At 36.4% G+C, this 18,094-nt stretch overlaps 1 protein-coding gene across 1 annotated transcript in view; it reads left to right on the forward strand.

Annotated features, from left to right (window-relative positions):
* The window catches only part of LOC134669663 (acetylcholine receptor subunit alpha-like 1), a 393,445-nt gene that overhangs the window by 352,414 nt on the left and 22,937 nt on the right, over positions 1-18,094 (forward strand). The window lies entirely within an intron of this gene.

Consider the following 18,094-nt stretch of genomic DNA (forward strand, 5'->3'; position numbering starts at 1 on the left):
AAACAACTGAAAGACGTTCTGTTTATTTTGTTACAAGCAAAAGTCGAGAACATTCGACTATCGTCGGCCCAATAAATATATCGTAAACTCCGCTTGGTCCATCATAATTTTATTATTACGAGAACTTTTACGAGTAGGTATATAGACGGTAAAAAACTTGATCTCAGAAAGAGATCGCTGAATGAATTTAGCGAAAGTGAAAGAGAATAAGTTTTCGTGACTAATCAATATGTTGTTAAGGGGTTGTAAACAAGGCGTGCTTATGAATAACAAGAATATATTACAATAGATTAATATTCTTGAAGGATTAGTCGCCTTGTAGATAATGCATAATTACGGGGGAAGCTCGTTGAAGATAAATGAGGCTTTAAATTTAGTAAATTAGGAACCGACTTAAGTCAAGATTAACTCAGATTAGTATGCGAGTAATGCGAGCCGTGAAGGAACTCGAGATGAGAAATTTTCAAGGTGTATTTATGGACATGTAAGGAAAATTGAGTTATGCTTTTTTACAACTAGGGAATAAATTAAATATTCCTATGTTTTTATTTGTGTTTCTTTAAGTAGTCACAGTACTATATTTAGGTAAATTATAAATTGAAAAATATATTAAAAAAGAAAAGAGACCGGAATCGAACCGGTGTATTTAGCTTACGTGGTTAACGCCCTGACCACTAGGCTACCTACCCAGCGAGCTACCTAACCTATTAATTTAGTGTGACGTCCATTAAAACATTACACTTTGGGGAAAAAAGTGTAGGTAGGTTATGTTCGTTAGGTAGCTTCAGATGCCCGAAGGGCAAACCGCCCAGAAATAGGAGCCCCGCGAAGCGGGGCTCCGTCTAGCTAAGTTGTGAACTAAATATTTTTTGAAAAGAAACAGTGCGGTGAGACCACATGGTAACATTATCGCCTAAGAAATAAAAAGAATGCGAAAAAAACGACTTGGAAAGTATTAATTATAGAGAAAGGAACGTAGGTGAACACATGATAATGGTGACATCTATGAAGGAAAACAAACTCTAGTGGGGAAAAATGCGACCGGGAATAATGCTACGCGGAACTAACGCGTTTGGGGCACTGATCTAGGCTACTTTACCCAGCCACGCTTTCCCGGTTACGCTTTACTATAAATATATTTTTGTAGGTATATATGTAATAAGAGCATATTATACTTACTTTTTTTAGTTTAGTCAAGTTTAAGTAGTAGTAGTAAAACACTTTATTCTACAAAACACGACGAATGACGAATGTTATGTTTCCTGTTTTATTTTGATTTGTACTAACAAAGGCGAACTTATCTCTGGGGTTTTTTGGGGTTGTATCTACCTACATTTAAAATAATACAAAGAAAGAAATTCACAATTCAATCTTATGTACCGTCTTGTTGCTGTCTTTTTTCAATTCCGTATTAAATATTAAATGGATTTCCTCGCTCATCCCAAAACATGTCAAAATCATATTCCAAACTGAAAACAATATCTTACCTTTTGGCCCTTCTATTAATATTAATAAAGAGTAGGGCAGTTTCGAAAACATGTACGAGGCTCGAACGTGGATGATTTATAAACTGATAGAGTGCTAATACATAATAAAATGTGGTGTAAAGGCTCTACAAGCGTCAACATGAAATTAATTAATAGACCTATAGGAAGATGATATTGTTAAGTTTTAGTCAATTTCGCTAAAGCAGAGAGATCATATTCGCTCAGCTCAGCACGGGCTATTTTATTTCGACTACACAATAACTCGATCCATTTTTAATGGCTTTATTGATTTCGGTGGATTTCACAGGTCGTTTGTTTAGTTTGCACGCCCGAGTGCGTTGATTGAAATCAATATTTCCTGTTAGCTAAAAAAATAATCCAGCACGGGACCATTCGAACGTAAAAATGTTGATCTAAATTTATTTGACATTATTTGCAGTGCAAGTCGTTTGCACCGTTTCATTGTTTAGGGGAGACCGAGGTGAGTTGTGACAGAGGAGAGTTGTGATTTTTTGGAATCTAATAACTGTTAGTGAGCTCGCAACAGTGTGCGTTTGTTAGCTCGCAACTTGAACTAACAAACGCGCGCTATAGCGACCTAGTTTTTAGTTAATAGATGCCAAAAATTCAACAATGCCACAACTCTCCTCTGTCACAACTCACCTCGGTCTCCCCTACGAGTAATTCAATTGGGCATGAGAAAAAACAGGAATCATAAGAAAGTTTTAGTTAAAATATTAGGAAACATTACAATAGAGAAATACTATTTATAAATGAATACCTATTATGAAACAATCTTACACAAATCGATGTGGCTCGACAGTAAGCTTAAAAGGCTTGTGTTGTGTGCTACTCTGCAGCGGCGCCACCATAATGAATACCAATGAATTATATGGTGAAATGATGTACCTAAGAGGTACATCACGTACCTATAATGTGTATGACTGTACCTGTGATAGAAAACGAAATAATCGGCATTGAAAGTGGCGCCGCTGGGGAGCATACTCCCCAGCGGCGCCACACAGTACTCATAGATAGAAATGATATTAGCTATTTTTTTCTTATGTAAATTGATGTACTAATGCTGTTTATTACGTACCTATTGAAAAAAATAATTATTTTGCATTGATTAGTGATTTTATTTACATTTTAATTCCGCGTTCCGCCTAAACGGTATGAGTTGTAAGAGAGGCGCGCGGGTGAGCGAGATGGAGATAGAAATTCTTCCCGCGGGACCGCGCTCCCGCGGCCCGCTCCGATTTTCTATACTAAATTTTTTTTTTATTGCTTTCTACTTCTGTATTACGTTGTATTTTTTTATATTTAAAAGTATATAATTAAATTACATTTTCTGTATGATAGTTACAGATAAAAATTCTATGTTGTTTCATTGCGATTTTCAGTAGTCGGATTTTAGTTTTTTTGAACTTATTTTTATCAATAATATTTAGATGTTTGCTTTCGTTATGTTTATGTGTCTGTAAAAAGAAAAGTAGTTATTTGTTTTACGAGGGGGCAAAGTTGTTGTTTAACCTCTCGCGCTAATATTGGTAGGTACCCGAGCAAGCGAAAGGTTCCAAAAGTATACAGGGTGATCAATCCAAATGGGTCAGTATGGAGAAGTCAGAAACTATGAGAGATAGCGAAATCTGTTCTTAGGAACCATGGCTTCGATTTTAGATTTAATAATAATGGCATTCAATTTTTTTTTAAACCTATCATAGATAACCGGGATTTGAACCAGGGGGCCGATTTTTGAATTTCGACCGCACGACTTCGTGTATTTCGTTCAATAATATCTCCGCTACTAGGCATTTAAATTCTACTAATCGAATTGAAAATGAGTGGTCAATACCACTTGATTCCGAATTTCTATCGCTCGTATTTCAAAAATTAGCGTTTCACCGTTTTCCACAGATTTTCGTGTGCTGCTCTGCAGCGGCGCCACCATAATGAATACCAATGAATTATATGGTGAAATGATGTACCTAAAAGGTACATCATGTACATATAATGTTTATGACTGTACCTGTGATACGAAACGAAATAATCGGCATTGAAAGTGGCGCCGCTGGGGAGCATACTCCCCAGCGGCGCCACACAGTACTCATAGATAGAAATGATATTAGCTATTCTTTTCTTTTGTAAATTGATGTACTAATGCTGTTTATTACGTACCTATTGGAAAAAAGAATTATTTTGCATTGATTAGTGATTTTATTTACATTTTAATTCCGCGTTCCGCCTAAACGGTACGAGTTGTAAGAGAGGCGCGCGGGTGAGCGAGATGGAGATAGAAATTCTTCCCGCGGGACCGCGCTCCCGCGGCTCGCTCCGATTTTCAATAATGAATATTTTTGTTTGTGCTTTCGTTATGTTTCTGTGTCTGTACTTCGGTATCAAAAGGAAAATTATATTAAGTACGTTGTATTTTTTTATATTTAAAAGTATATAATTAAATAACATTTTCTGTATGATAGAGTCAGACCACAGAAAGTATGCAGCGCTAAATAAAAAGTAGCTTTTAGAAATCAGTATGTGCCAACACCATAGAAAAAGGATTAAATAGTCTTGATACTTGTGAAACTTCGACCATATTTCGTCATACGTTGTATTTTTTTATAATTAAAAGTATATACTTTTAATTAAAAACATTTTCTGTATGATAGTTTGAGATCCAGGTCGATCCAGATCGAAATCCACGACAACGCATGGTTCCAAGACCTTGCCCGAAAACGCGCAGAGGCACAATCCACCTAATGATGCCGACATGACTCCCTGCTTCAGCTGCCATAAATGCGGTTGCAAATGCCGGTCCCGCATTGGCTTATACAGCCACGAGAGACGTTGTTCCTCGCTAACAGACGCTGCATAAATCATCTGCCATGATGCTAAAGGCCTGAATGATGAGTTTGAGATAAGAATTTTATCTTGTTTCATTGCGATTTTCGGTAGTCGGGTTTTGGTTTTTGAACTTATTATTATCAATAATATTTTTGTTCTGGCTTTCGTTATGTTTATGTTTCTGTAAAAAGAAAAATAGTTGTTTTACAAGGGGCAAAGTTGTTTAACCGCCCGTTTTCAAGCTATGGCACTGGTCCCACCGCAAGCTAGTAAGCTATGAGCTATCGGCTATAAACACGAACAAAAGATAAGCACTCCCGTGTAAATAAAAGAGACACGGCGATATTTATAGCTCACCGCTGGGCGAGTAACTATAAATATCGCCGTGTCTCTTTTATTTACACGGGAGTGCTTATCTTTTGTTCGTGTTTATAGCCGATAGCTCATAGCTTACTAGCTCGCGGTGGGACCAGTGCCTAAAGCATGGTTTCAAAGCATGAGCGATAGTTTAAAAGTCAATTCTGCTAGCAAACATAAGAAAACAACTCAAATTTTGCATTTGATTACTTTGCCTCACATGTGAATAAAATGAATAAGAATAAGAATAAGAGATGTTTATTAGCACAAATAATAATAACTAATAACACAAAACTAAAATTCAATTACATAAATATTTGTGCCAAAAGGTCCTCACTCAGCTTGCTGCTGAAATGCAACCTTGCTATCAGTTTTTGAACAATCAAGAGAGCTTTATCGGTTGGTGTAGTGAAAATTAAATTACTTAATGCAAATTTTGAGTTGTTAACTTATACGTTACGTATCAGGTATAAAATAAACTAGCCAAGACAAATCCTTTATAATTTCAGGATTTTTTACACAGCACAGAACTTGGCACGCATATAGATCTCAATTCTTTTGTCGGCGAATCAACAACGACACATATTCTTAATATTGAACTTGGCTCTCATTTCACATTTATGTTTTTGTTGGGATATCATTACTTTTTGTACAGAAATTACTATAGTAAGTATTCTATTCATTAGGGTGATTCACTTTTGTATGGAGATAAAAAAGTTGTAATATTTTTCCTGACTTTGCTCACCAATGGAGTCTCCCCACACAAAAAAAAACTATCTATTTCAATTTTCAAAAGAATCGAATAACATTTAGAGGTTGCACAAGTTGAAAATGTAGAGTGAGAACCCCATAGGTACATTGCGTGAAAATGAACTATGTTTTAAAACGACGAAATATAATGAACTGATACTAAAATCGAATGAGAAAACTGAATTTGGCGTCTAAAATACGATAAAACCACTTTTCCTTTGGAAACAGGTGGAAAAACTGAAAAATCTTAATTAGAACATTTATCGAGTAACCAAAATCCAAGTTTACTACTAATTTTAAAATGTATTTATATGTAGAAGGTTCAGTATCACACTACTCTCTGTTTTGATTGCACACTACTGCTGCTCTTAAACCATTTTCTACCCTCCGATGTAGAGTCGTTGGTTATTTGAAAAATCTTTGTTGATGTTGTGCAACCTCTAAATGTTGACCGATTTTAATTTTTTTAACGTATAATATTTTTTTATCAGTTAAAATTCGAGCAAAGTCAGATGAAAATCGAAAATTCGGAAAAATGAAACACCCTACTATTCATCATGAAAGCAGTTTGCCTCAGCTGAAAAGAAGACCCTCGCTAACGCGCGGTCAATTGTCAAAAAGTTTCAGTTTTCAGATTTTTTCTTTTGTATACGCCTAATAATCTACCTTGATGCCAAATATCAAGTTTCTAAGTCATCTAGAAGTGGGTTAGATTTTTGGTCTATAAGTATTTTTTTTCCATCGAAATATCAATAATTTCCAGTTTTCAGATTTTTACCTTTATATACACCTAATAGTCTACCTTCATGCCAAATATCAAGTTTCTAAGTCATATAGAAGTGGGTTAGGTTTTTGGTCTATATGTCAGTCAGTCACAAAAATGCCGGTTTTTACATGTTGATTTATCAATAACTATATGAGCTATGTTTATAAAATTTTGTATTTTGGACAAGCTAAGGGGTTTGAATACATGTGCCAAATTTCATTTGTGTAGGTAAAGTAGGTTTCAAGTTGTGAAGGGCTCACGGTTGCTGCGTCGCCAGTTCCTTTTTCTTTGAACTTGGCTGGACACGCTACCGCGTGTCTAGATATACTTTTAATTATAAAAAAATACAACGTATGACGAAATATGGTCGAAATTTTACAAATATCAAGACTATTTAATCCATTTTCTATGATGTTGGCACATACTGATTTCTAAAAGCTACTTTTTATTTAGCGCTGCATACTTTCTGTGGTCTGACTCTATCATACAGAAAATGTTATTTAATTATATACTTTTAAATATAAAAAAATACAACGTACTTAATATAATTTTCCTTTTGATACCGAAGTACAGACACGGAAACATAACGAAAGCACAAACAAAAATATTCATTATTGAAAATCGGAGCGAGCCGCGGGAGCGCGGTCCCGCGGGAGCGCGGTCCCGCGGGAAGAATTTCTATCTCCATCTCGCTCACCCGCGCGCCTCTCTTACAACTCGTACCGTTTAGGCGGAACGCGGAATTAAAATGTAAATAAAATCACTAATCAATGCAAAATAATTCTTTTTTCCAATAGGTACGTAATAAACAGCATTAGTACATCAATTTACAAAAGAAAAGAATAGCTAATATCATTTCTATCTATGAGTACTTTCAATGCCGATTATTTCGTTTCGTATCACAGGTACAGTCATAAACATTATATGTACATGATGTACCTTTTAGGTACATCATTTCACCATATAATTCATTGGTATTCATTATGGTGGCGCCGCTGCAGAGCAGCACACCTTGTGTTGAGGGTACTAAACGAAAACAATACCTACAATAATATATAAGAATAAGAATATGACTGTGTATAATAGATAGATAAATGTCGATAACTACATACTAAAATAACATAGAAAACATCCATTAGGTACTTAGAAACAAATATCTGTGATGAGCACGAAATTAAATGTCCTTACCAGGATTTGAACCCGAAACTTACGGCTCGATTCTGAAAATGTATTAGATCTCTACTAGACCTCAACAAGTTACGTTATAGATAATTTAAAGATATTTGTAAGATAGGTGTGTCAAATTTGACGTTTCCGCGATTCTGGAGGTCCTCTTGAACGATTTCGACAAGTTATGACTTAGATATCCAAGTCACATCTAGTCGATATCTAATGTAAATCTAGTTGATCTCTATATCGTTTCTAGATCTTGTGATTATCTCGTTTCCCGAATACGCGTGTTCCTGCTTCGTAAGCATGATCAAAGGCATATGTAACTTCGTATAATATGAATAAAGTCTAAAAAAAAAAACGTGCCTCGGAAATCAAGAAAAAGGCATTCTCGGATAGATGGCGCACACACGGCCTATGCTCGGCTAGATAGCGTAACGACACCGTTTCATATTTAACAATTTTAACACATAGATATCAGTAAATGAACATGGGTCAAAATGATACAAAAATAATAAAATCATTTATCCATATACATATATTCATTTTTTTGATAATTTTATACGTGTTTATTTTGAGTTATAGTCGTGTGTCGATAGATGGCAGTAAATTTACAGTGACTACAACATTTACTATGACAGGACCCCTCTATACTGTCTATTCTTTTTGGCATGATCAATACAGAGTAGGCCAAGAGGCCGTTTTTAGTACTTTTTTTTCCAGATAATCCCCGTTTTAAAAGGTGTTTCATGTCTGATATTCCCACATGAAAAAATAAAAGTCAGGCAACACCGCCCGAGTTAGGTTTGTTCAAAAATTGTATAATCCTCGTCCGCGTCGGAAAGCCTTTGTTTCCTGGCCGCATTCTTCCATGGATTCTTGCCGGGGAACTTTTAAATATTTCTCAAACAATCCCCCGTATTTCTGTCTGTTCTTCGCTTTGTTGATTATATTTTTCTTTACATTTACATTGGGAGTTAACCATACTTTAGATTCTTCCTGTGAACAATGTTTCTTTTAATACCTACTAAATAGTACGTAATTGTTACGATTTTCTTTTACTCATTTTGTGTATTGGCGGAGTGATGTCAAGCTTTGAAAGGTATTTTATCCCTTTTCAAACCAAGCAGTACAGTCAGCAGCAGATATACCTGAGCGGGCAAGGTGTCCAAGAAAACATATACACTTCAATCGTCACAAAAATAAGGACATCTAAGTTGTCATTTTCACGTAGGCTTTCAGTTCGTCACATATACCTTAACTTCTGAGTTTTTCTTTAACACATACACCCTTATTTAATCACAATGACAATAACGGTTAAAACGTCAGTGGTAACTAAGCACTCAAATTCAAGCTGCTGTCATTAATACCTACACGCACTGCCAATCACGTACGTCAGCAGCCAGGGTGCCACCAGTTGCTAAGCAGTTGTTATTTCAATGGTAACTAAGCATCAACATTTTATCTGTTTAACTTTTAAATAAATACTGTAGCACTACGAATTGACACCTCCTTTCTTAAAGAAGTATTTTATCGTTAAGTGTCAAACTTAGACAATAAATAAGTAGGTTCTACGAGAACGATCGGTTTTTTTATTTTAACTGTCATATCCGGCTGTTCTTCCAAACCGTAGAGCATATTATATACCTATGTTAATATATTTATTTAGCCCGCTTATTGTACTAAAACATACTATACAGGGTGGCCACAGGTTGGCCCATTTAGATCGGCCAGTATGGGAAAATCTGATACTATAAGATATACACCGATCTTTTCTTAGGAATCATGTCATCGATTTAAGTAACACGAAACACTGCATTCATACATTAAAAAAAAATGTGTACTCAGCTCGGGAATCAAACCCCGAACGTTTTGAAAAATAAAACTAAGATTATTTCTATTTAGATATCGATTGTGTAGGTCTTAAGCAATAAATGTTACTATGAAACATGATGTCTAAAATTAATAAAATGCATTGTTTTCATGTCCTTTAATTTCATTTAGTAAGTTTTCGAAGATTTTTAGGGTTTTTAGGGTTCCGTACCCAAAGGGTAGAACGGGACCCTATTACTAAGACTCTGCTATCCGTCCGTCCGTCTATCCATCCGACCGTCCGTCCGTCTGTCACCAGGCTGTATCTCACGAACCGTGATAGCTAGACAGGTGAAATTTTCACAGATGATGTATTTCTGTTGCCGCTATAACAAAAAATACTAAAAACAGAATAAAATAAAGATTTAACTGGGGCTCCCATACAACGAACGTGATTTTTGACCGAAGTTAAGCAACGTCGGGCGGGGTCAGTACTTGGATGGGTGACCGTTTTTTTTTTTGCCTTTTTTTGCATTATGGTACGGAACCCTTCGTGCGCGAGTCCGACTCGCACTTGCCCGGTTTTTATTTTCAATACATTTTACATACATTTTTTTTAAATGTATGAATGCAGTTTTTCTTGTTACTAAAATCGATGACATGGTTCCTAAGAAGAGATCGGTGTATGTCTTATAGTTTTAGATTTTCCCATACTGACCGATCTAAATGGGCCAACCTGTGTAGTAGCTACTAAAATACGATGCCCCGCCCCGAATCGATCAAAGAACGAAGGAGAAAATAATTGTATCCAACCTAGCAGTAGGTAAATATCAAATGGCATTCCGCACAGGAGTAATCTAAGTAACGCTTACTGCGGGTTCAAACCTACAAAGTCCTGATAGAAAGTCGTACATATTACGCTACATCTGACATATCTTCAAAAATTATATAAACTAATGCGAAATTAACATAAAACCTGAAGACACAAATTAATAATAAAAATGAAACCCAAAAGAAATAAAAAGCTGTAATCTCTAGGTGCGTACGACTGAGATTTGAACCCGCGGTCTCTACTTTGAAAAGCAAACGCCTGTTACTGAGACCACAACGTGCCTTGACAATTGGCTCTAAATTCGGCTTCAGTTAGATTTTGCTATGTGTCATTCGTCTTGACGATTCTGTTAAAAGAAATAGTTTGCAGTAAGTTGACCGAGAGGCTCCTGTCAAATGGTTGAAGGGCAAAACGTGAGATAGATGTATGTGATGACAAGACTGTACTGCTTTCGATGATTGTCAAAACGCTTTACCTGAAATTAGCATGGCTATCTTTCATTCAATATTCGACCATACTTGTATGCTTTAAAGTCTATTTGTCCATATTGTTCAGATATATTTGACACGTTGGCCGCTTAGATACCATTGGTTTTTTGACAGCTAAGGAATCAATGACTTGTTGTAAGTGTAGAGATTAATGAATAGCGACTGTTAACATATTTGAGACACGTTGAGCGCTCACAAGTAAATACTACCATGACAGTCAACAACTTTTTGACAGTTTAAACGTTTACCTCTCTTTGAGCACCTGGAGTGTATAGCGACTTCTGCTGCTGACTGTACTTCAAATTGTATTATTTATTTATTTTTATACTTTTGTTTATTTTTAAAATATGTTATAATTCATGTAACTCTAAGTAACAATACCTTAATATAACAACTAATAATTTAATAACAAGTTACTTTAAAAAAATACGACATTATCTCACCACACCTAAACAAATTGAAATCCATAAAATGGGTCGGGCTGAAGGCTTCACTTTGAAAAACATTACCCCCCCCCCCCCCCCCGTTTCTCGTCAGTCAGTTAATAAATAACAAACTCTCCCCAACCTTACCGCGCATAAAAAAATCTCATTCCACCAAAAGATACAGTTACTCTCGGCTTAACGTCGCCTGCACAGCAGAAAGGCAATGTTATAAAAAACATAAAGACGACCCTAACATTGAAAGTTTCTATTTCCCTCATACATAAATGTCGTTAAAGAGCGGGCGGCCAGGAAATTGTCACACGAAGGCGGTCAATTGAAAAATCCTTGACGATTGCCAGACGCCGGGGACAGAGAATTTTAATATTGCCCTTGGTTTTTTGTTGAAAAATTACGGAGGTTTTCGTTTGATGAGCAACAATATTTGATCGTTGGCGGGCGGGGCGTCGCGCTTGGGCGCTTTGCATGTGTGTCGTTAAATTTGAGTGGAATCTATGTTTAAGTAGTTATTTGACCCAGTGTGAGATGAGCCATGTTTTAATAAATACGAACAAACACAAATTTTATTCAATTTTACGTATTATGTATGTATAAAACTTAAGAAACTAAAACCCTTTCTAAGCCATGCCGGGTCCAAAGGTCCCCAACACACTAGCAGCGTTACCCCGCTGTATGACGATGGAGACCTGTTGGACAAGCCATGACTCAGAACGGGGGTCATTCCCCTTTTCTCTGAGGCGCTTTCCAAGCTCCCTGAAAAGCTCTCGTGCCTCCCGTCCCCATGGCCCAGCTGTCTCGACAGCGACGGGCACGAAGTCATACGTGGCTCCCAAGGCAGAGTATTTCTGTCGCTTATTTTTGGCGGCAAATTTGAGTTGTGTGTAAATTAAATTAGAGAAAATTATCGGAATGGCAGATGCGAACGAATACTTAATCACATGATCTTTTCCATAAATGATTAGTTTCTAATGTGGTGTTAACTGGTTAAACCTGAAGTTATCATGGTTACCAGTACAATTTGACACTGGGTTAACGGTTTAACAGGTTTACCCCAGGTTAATGGGATGGTGCAAGTGGAGCTTAACGGTTTAACCGCCTAACCCCGGGTTAGTGGGACGGTGTAAGTGACGCTAACAATATTAAGGAAACGCCGAATACTTAAACCAAGTTTAAATAACATCACATAAAGTCAACATAAGGAAAAGGCTCAGCCATAACGAAATTAAATGAAATTCCTTACTTCATCAAGACCATACGTTACAAAGACGGCTGAATTAAGATTGCGTAGACAAATTTAAATTGAGTTTTAGCAACAGTAATTCCATCTAACGTGGGCAAAGCTTGCCAAAATAATAATTGAGAGCGTGAGAGTGGGTTGCATGTTGCTGGCAACTTTCGCTTGGGAAAGAGGTGATTCAATTTAGTTTTGGACGTTTTCGTGCTTGTACGAGTATTTACTCGTAATTATAGTCGTTTATATTTTTATGTAGTGACTGTGTTACATAAATTTAGGTCATAATAATATTTAAAACATACATGTAGGGGTTCCTAGCTCTGCTAGTGACCCTGCGTGTGACGAAGCAGGATCCAGGAGATCCAGGGTTTGAATCCTGGTAACAGGGCATTTTTTTTTGTTTTTTTGTGTGTTTAGGGATAGGTCCATAGGGATGTTTCTATGTATTTATGTATACTATGTATACAAGTATAATTATTACATATAATAAATATATCCCTCAGGTGATAGGGATACGTGGAGAAATAAGAGGGAGGCCTTTGCCCAGCAGTGGGACAATATAGGCTCATGATAATAATAATAAATTCTACATGACATTAAAGCTCTCCAAGGGGCCTCTACGTGTTCTATATCCCCACGCAAGCCTATCAAAAGACCGGGATTTATAGGCCCGTGAAATCCAAAAGGAGACACAAAATAATAATAATATCCTCGTCTAGTACCCACAACACAAGCCTCAAAGTAACCTCAGCATTAGTGTGAAACTAGTTAGGTCATGGTTAGGTCAATCTGTGTAAAATGCCGTATAATAATATTTTTAGGGTTCCGTACCTCAAAAGGAAAAAACGGAACCCTTATAGGATCACTCGTGCGTCTGTCTGTCCGTCCGTCTGTCACAGCCAATTTGCTCGGAAACTTCTGGACCAATTAAGTTGAAATTTGGTACACATATGTAAGTTTGGAACCCAAAGACGGATATGTAACGTCAACAAATGAATTTTAAACATAAGGGCTACTTTTGGGGGGTAAACGATAAAATTAAAAAATAAAGTTTTGCAAACTATATCGTGTTACATATCAAACGAAAGAGCTCATTGTGAGAAGCTCAAATATATTTTTTTTTATAAATTTACGATAAAAAGTTTAGAAGTTATTCAAGAAAATAGACAAAAAATGACCATTCCCCCCCCTCTATCTCCGAAACTACAGGGTCTAAAATTCTGAAAAAAATACACTGAATAGTCCTTTCCCTAAAGATGACAGGAAAACCTATTAGAAATCTATAGTCAAGCGTGAGTCGGATTTAAGAACAAAAATGCGGTTTAGGTTATTTTAGGGACACAGCCGCAATGGTTTAAGTGAAACGTGATACATCACAGACAGCTATTGCGAAGGCCCTAGGCCGATATCCGCATAGGGCCGAAGGCCCGAAGCGTCCCGAGGAGGCGTGACTTTAGCTTCAAGCGTGAGTCGGTCTGAAGGCAAAAAATGCGAGTAGGCTGTATCTGGCACACAGCCGCAATAGTAACTACTTGTAGTACTGATTGATTAGGTTACTATTGTTACGTGTTTTAAAAAGCACTATACAGGGTGGCCAAAAAATAAACCAAGTGTATTCCAGTTGTTGCCAACGTGCAACCCCGAAATCGCGAAGAAAAATTTGGCTGTTTCATAAATTTTGGCTGGTCCGTTTTCTATTATGGATGGATACATTTTTTTTGCGATTTCGGCATTGGTCCCATAGTAAAAGTTGTAAAGCTCAGTATAATCCCAAAACCTCCCTGGCTGAGGGAATGCACTTATGTTTTGGCCACCCTGTAGATATTATCTCTCTTCGGCTTTCGGCCCTTTATAAGGCACAAGGGAGTCAGGAATTATGCAAAATTGAACCCTATCCCTTTGAAATAAAGTTCAAAATTAGGTGGGAAATATAATCCCTCTAACGTATAAAGGCTTAAAACACTTGCGACAGTTGTAGGAAGCGCCACCCGTTGGACGCGAGCTATCAGCCCTACGCGGAGCTCGGTCTTCAGTCATCGCATTTGGACACTTGTACTATTGTTCGGCATTTAATCTTCCTATCTACGCTACTTTGCATAGTTGCAGAGATATAAGCCACCACGCCAGAAAACTTTATGTTACATCTGGTTTTTGATTGACCCATTCGGGTTTTTCAAGACGTTTTACTACGTCACGTTCCACGTACAAAAAAAATATTGAAAATTGTGTGATGTACGGAACCCTTGCAACGCGAGTCCGACTCGCACTTGACCAGTTTTTTTGAATAGCTACTACCTCCTATAGTCAGAACGTCGCTTTTCAAATGTGCAGTGTAAATGTTAATCCAGTTGTTTATTTAGCAATGTGTGTGTACCTGTACACAACACACGAGACAATTACATTAACATGGAGTTAGTCGTTGCATCCATCTTTGTCGAGTCGACTGCAAAATCCGCACTTCGGCTGGACGAAGCAATATTCCTACGGGAAATCACGGCGAAATTCTCTGAAGCGAGCTAAATTATTGCTTTTAAAATTTAATAACACGGCATTGATTCTGGAAATAGAACTTTAGTTTTGGAGCAAGAAAGGCGAGACTTAAGATTATCTTAGTTTGATTAAATTGGATTGAGGATGAAATAAAAAAGACTAACCCTGAAAAAGACTCATATCTTTATTGGTGAAATTGGATAAAGTGTCTTTATAATATTTATTGAAGTCATACATATATGATATGACAGAGTGTCCCAAAAATACATTTGTTTATGTACCTTCCTACGAGTATACGGTATATCATTTGAATTTGACAGTGGCTTTTTCTGTAAAGGAAAACACCGTAAGGAAACCAGACTAATCTCAATGAGGCCTAATAGTTTCCAACTAATGTTCCATCCTGAGGCCAAGATGATGACTGTTAATGTAATTAAAAGAATTAAATAAACTCCAACCTACGATCTCTGGTGTCGAAGACGCACGCCTCACCACGCTTCTGTCTGACCCAAGTGTCAGTTAACATTCTGAAAAACATTCCGCGCTAAGGTACCAATCCGATGCCAACTTAAAAACACTTTTAGAAAATAAAGTCGAGGTCGAGTGCACTGATTCCCTTCTCGCTCGACCCCTGTTTCTATTGACACTCCGGAACTTTAATAAGACCCGCAATTTCCGATGCCTGACCACGTTCCTATTCCGTTTGTTTCAAAAAAGATATTTGAGACTGAATTTAATCTTGGTACCGATCAAAAGGAATTCCGAATTTAAATTCTCGGGACTAATGTTACTGTGGTTATTAGAAATAATAATTGGCCAAGCACGAAGTCAAGACTACGGTGTTCAGAGCACCGTACGACACATCCTTAGGTGGTTTTAAGTTTGGATACTAATACTAATTTATCCCATAAGTACATTTTATTGACTAGGAAATAAGAAGGTAATGTCTGGGAGCTCTGGGACCTTGGAGTTTGGACTTTTATTAAAGTCCTCTGGGCTAGTATAGGTAATGTAGAAGTTACAAAGCTTCTACCTTAGATATATTTTTTAGAGATTAAAGATTTTATTTACCACCTTGTCGGGTTGATTGTATATCCATACCAAATTACAGCTTTCTAACACTAACAATCAACCTCATCTTGGAGGTGAAAAGAGGAAAAATCGTAAGTCCCATTTCGGCCAACCGAAATCAAGAACGTTTATATAATATAGGCCTAATACCGTTTATCTAAAACGTTTGGTGAAGGCACATTTCTAGTAGAAACAAATTATTATGAATTTCTCTGTAATTTGTACAAACCATTTCGTAAACTGACATTCCGCTAAACTGTTGTTTTTACATCTTACTAGCATCCATAACATATTGAAGTATGATATTCTTCCACTTGTCTGAACATTTTCATTATTATTGATTCTTTTTTTGTGAGAATGGCTTTTTCTGCCACGGCACTTTGCCAATTATTGATTTTTTCAAACACCAAAATAGTTGACAATTTAATATACGTCAGAGTTGACAGGCAACTTCGAGCATGAAAAACTAAATCCGTCAAAAATACTGGGTATACATACAACCTCATAATCTTTGATATAGTCGCAATTGTTGTATTTTAAACTTGTAGACTGGGCAGGCACGACTCAAAAAGCAATAATATTACAATTAAGTCTGTGATTCGGCATTTGTCGGTTTTTGACGTTAGGCTTGTTTCTGACTCAAAATATAATTAACGTAAAGTATTAATCAATTTGCTCATGTTTCATATAAGTCACAGAAATAAGTACCTAATAATAAATGTCTAAGTTTTAGTACAAGTAGGGTAACTGCGTCAGGTTGCCGTCTAGTACCTGTTTCCGTCCACTTGGCGGAGTTGCTACAAAGAATTGCGTATAATTTGAATATAAACCTAACTTACCGGACATTTTTGGACCTATTGTACATCAGTTTTTAAAAGGAAAAATATTTTAGTAGAACTCAATTCATGAGTACCAAATCTTAACTGACATTTTTGTCACTCAAACAAGTTTGATCAAGATCGGCTTACTTTATATTTCGTCAACTTTACCTTTGTTTCCAAAAACTGTGTATTGTGAATTTTAATTTTTTTTTCGTCACAAAACAGTATCTAGTTGCTGCTCTCACCGATCGGTTCAAAAATATACATACTTTATACAATTAATACATAAATTTAATGGTACCTACTTAATGAAAAGGAATAGGTACTGTTTCGACGAATCAGATACTCTCAGTAAAATCTATAGGTAGATGACGCCATAGCTGTTAATAAATATTGAATGACTTTATTATCTCTATTAGCTTTACTAACTCTATGTGCTCTAATGTGAAAAAAAAAACACAACGACAGTGAAGAACGGAATTCTTAATTTAAATTTGAACTGATAAACTCCAATAATAAATATGATTCTTACTGAGCACACTGCGATAGTCCATTGGTTGGAAAGCCCGTTCGAAATTTAAACTTATTTGCTTTATAATAAGGTTGCATTTTGCAGATCTTTTACTCTCTCATACTTATAGTAGGCTATTCAGAAAAAAAATTAAATATCTCACAAAAGTAAGTAAGTAGAATTAAACTTTGTATCAAAGACATAAGTCATAAATTTCAATGTCAAAGTTTTAAGTAAGGATCTTTCTAACTAAAACTTCTTCTTAATATGAATGACCAGTGTAAGCATCAGTTAGCTAGCCCTAAGCAACCAAAGATCAGGCTGCAGTTTAAAAACTAATAAAGTTAGAGTTAACCTGATAATTTTCCCGCCGTCTCCATACTCGTTTTAGTTGGATATTGACTGGTCAGCTGCCTGTTAGCTATAGTTTTCCCGAAAATCGCCAGGACAGAGGTGAAAATTTTTGTATGAAAACTTGCAACTTTAAATGCATTTTTTATCGAAACTATTGCATTCTAAAATGAAGTCAAAATCAGTCCATCGACTCAATTTTTTGCAAGCTTTCTAATGGTACCTCACACGATTCTTACAATTGAAAATAAAATTCAGCCTACCCCTTTTAACCCCTAAATTTCCCCCTAAAATCAGAAATAAGCAGTTTCGACTTATTCACAGTGTTAGTGATGGTACTTGCCATAACTATTCCAAATTTCAGGTACCTACATCAAACGGTCTTTGAGAAAAACGCATTTAACCGGTTTGCAAGACCGAAGTGATCCCATAAGAGCACCGTGAACAAAGTTTTGTACGGTGCTCTAAAAATGAAAAATAACTTGGCTTTTGTGGGCTCTTCGAGAATTTGCTTAAAAATACAGCAGAAATTAATATAAAAGCCACCATTGTTTACCATTTTAATATAAATTTTAATCTAGTTGAACTTAGTACACACACTTTTTACACAATTTTTTGTTGAAGTGGCTGTTTAGCCCCAGGTTATCTCTTTCGTTTCGAATTATAT

The sequence above is a fragment of the Cydia fagiglandana genome, chromosome 12 (genome assembly GCF_963556715.1).
Source record: "Cydia fagiglandana chromosome 12, ilCydFagi1.1, whole genome shotgun sequence".
NCBI lineage: Eukaryota > Metazoa > Arthropoda > Insecta > Lepidoptera > Tortricidae > Cydia > Cydia fagiglandana.